At 46.8% G+C, this 3,236-nt stretch overlaps 1 protein-coding gene across 3 annotated transcripts in view; it reads right to left on the bottom strand.

The window, feature by feature from the left end:
• Positions 1–3,236, bottom strand: part of hpse (heparanase) — a 10,387-nt gene that overhangs the window by 1,261 nt on the left and 5,890 nt on the right. The window lies entirely within an intron of this gene.

The following is a 3,236-nucleotide window of genomic DNA, read 5'->3' on the forward strand; positions in this document are numbered from 1 at the left end:
AAGAAGAGAGATATACACAAACTCACTCAGTGTGAAACAGTCTTGGTTATTTGACCGAGATATTAAAACCATTAATGAACAATAATGAAGCTGAGAATCAAGCTCACAGACAGTAAGAGTAGAGACAGTAGAGACAGTAGAGACAGTAGAGACACGTAGAGACAAATAGATACAGAGTAGAGACAAGTAAGACCAGTAGAGACAGAGTAGAGACAGATAGAGACAGAGTAGCAGACTAGATAGAGACAGATAGATACAGAGTAGAGACATGAGTTAGAGACAGAGTAGAGACAGATAGAGAACAGAGTAGAGACAAGAGTAGAGACAGAGTAGAGACAGAGTAGAGACAGAGTAGAGACAGATAGAGACAGAGTAGAGACAGAGTAGAGACAGAGTAGAGACAGAGTAGAGACAGATAGATGACAGATGTAGAGACAGAGTAGAGACAGAGTAGAGACAGATAGAGCAGAGTAGAGACAGATAGAGACAGAGTAGAAGACAGAGTAGAGACAGATTAGAGACAGAGTAGAAGACATAGAAGGGTAGAGACAGATAGAACAGAGTAGAGCAGTAGAGACAGAGAGATAAGAGAGAACAGATAGAGACAGAGTAGAGACAGATGGACAGGTAAGAGACAGAGTAGAGACGATAGACGACAGATAGAGACAGAGTAGAGACAGAGTAGAGACAGAGTAGAGACACAGTAGAGACACAGTAGAGACAGATAGAGACAGAGTAGAGACAGATAGAGACAGAGTAGAGACAGAGTAGAGACAGAGTAGAGAACAGAGTAGAGACAGTAGAGACAGTAAGAATGACGGATAGAGACAGTAGAGTCCTCTCTCACTCAGCTGTTTATATTTTCCTGCTGCAGATTCCTGAAGACCGAGCTGAGGCTGTGACGCTTGTACCTGGCACCAGTGAGTTCACCTGTGTGTGTGTGTGTGTGTGTGTGTTGTGTGTGTGTGTGGTGTGTGTGTGTGTGTGTGTGTGTGTGGGGTTAAGGTCGGGGAAGCAGACAGACCTGATCTCCAGTTAGACTCAGCTGTGACACCTGACCAGGTGTGTAGGAGGCAGGTGACACACAGTGATATTGGAGTAAACAGCTGACCTTTTGACCTTTTGACCTTTCACCCCTGAGAAACCTGAAGACTGTAAAAAACAAAAACCATGAGGTTATTGAACAGTGTCAGTGTTTGTGTTCACCTGAGTTCATGACTCATAAGCCACGCCCACCTCTCCTGTCTCCTAGTTACTATGTGAACGGGAGGACACTCCCTGGACGACTTCCTGGATCCAGAGGTTCTGGACCTCGCTGGCCTTGAAGACCAAGGAAGTTGATGGAGGTTGTGTGTGTGTGTGTGTGTGTGTGTGTGTGTGTGTGTGTGTGTGTGTGTGTGTGTGTGTGTGTGTGTGGTGTGTGTGTGTGTGATCCAGATGTTGAGTCTCTGTTTTCCCTCCTGCTCCAGAAGGTGCAGCTGGTGTCTCCGGGGAAGACGGTCTGGCTGGGAGAGACCAGCTCGGCGTACGGGGGAGGAGCTGTGGACTGTCGGACACCTTCGTCGCAGGATTCATGTGAGTCGAACCACTAGACCAGTCCAGACCACGAGACCAGTCCAGACCACGAGACCAGCCAAGACCGCACAGACCAGTCAGACCGAGAGCCAGCCATAGACCATGACCAGTCAGACCACGAGACTAGTCCAGAACACTAAGACCAGTCCAGACCAGTCTCTGGACTCTCAAGACCTTTTCCTGACATTTTGTCCTTGACTTATATATGTATATATATACACATATACATAGATATACAGTGTATATCTATGTATATATTTAAGATAAACACAAGAAACTTGTGCTACAGAAAATGGAGCAGACTCAGTGAATAGCTCCCTAAGCTTAACAACGTCCTATGATAAGTATTAATTCAGCTACACAGACTAATGAGCAGTGATAACTAAACATGTCTTTGGGGTCATCAGGTGGGAACCTCCTTTCACCTGTGTTTCATCTAGTTGGTCCGCCACGACACCTCCAGGAGGCGAGACAGTGATGCACTGGCGTCCCAGAGGTCACTCCCCTAATATATATATATATATAATATTAGTATATATTATATATATATATATATATATATATATCTCAGTATATACATATATCCAGTCAGACAGAAATATGAGCTGCTTTAAAGACTGTAAACATTGACAACACCTGAAGGTCAACTTCACACAGTTACAGCTCCTCCCCTCCTCCCCCTCCTGCTTCCTCCCCCTCCTGCTTCCTCCCCTCCTCCTCCTGCTCCCTGCCCCCCCCCCTCCTGCTCCTGCTCCCCCCCCTCCTCTCCTCCCTGCCTCCCCTCCTCTCCCCCTCCTGCTCCTCCCCTCCTCCTCCCGCTCCTGCCCCCCCCTCCTGCTACCTCTCCCTCCTGCTCCTCCTCCCCTCCTCCTCCTCCTGCTCCTCCCTCTGCTCCTCCCCTCTCCCCTCCTTGTGATCGATCACAATGATCAGAGAGGGAATAACCAATCAGAGTATAGATCGACCCTCCACCTGCCATGTTGTCACAATTTAAAATCTGTGAGAATAAATCAGTTAATATGTTTATAGAGAATAAAATAATAATCGTGATGAAAACAACAGGAAACTGTGTGAGACCTTCAGCTGCTGCTGGAGACGTGAACATCTCATTACATGATCACATTACCTCATGTGTTTCCTGATTACCCATCAGCCCCAGGTCTCATGACTTACCTTAAAACGCTCCCGCTGCTTGTTTACAGTGTGTGTGTGTGTGTGTGTGTGTGTGTGTGTGTGTGTGTGTGTGTGTGTGTGTGTGTGTGTTTGGTTGGTGTTGTTGTGTGTGGTGTCGTGGTGGTGTGTGTGTGACAAGCAGCGGGAGCGTTTTAAGGTAAGTCATGAGACCTGGGGCTGATGGGTAATCAGGAAACACATGAGGTAATGTGATCATGTTAATGAGATGTTCACGTCTCCAGCAGCAGCTGAAGGTCTCACACAGTTTCCTGTTGTTTCATCACGATTTATTATTTTATTCTCTATAAACATATTAACTGAATTATTCTCACAGATTTTAAATGTGACAACATGGCAGGTGGAGGGTCGATCTATACTCTGATTGGTTATTCCCTCTCTGATCATGTGATCGATCACAAGGAGGGGGAGGAGGAGGAGGAGCAGGAGGGGGAGGAGCAGGAGGGGGAGGAGGAAGAGGAAGAGGAGGA

The sequence above is a fragment of the Seriola dumerili genome, unplaced genomic scaffold (assembly GCF_002260705.1).
Source record: "Seriola dumerili isolate Sdu_G_001 unplaced genomic scaffold, Sdu_1.0 BDQW01001186.1, whole genome shotgun sequence".
Taxonomy (NCBI): Eukaryota; Metazoa; Chordata; class Actinopteri; order Carangiformes; family Carangidae; genus Seriola; species Seriola dumerili.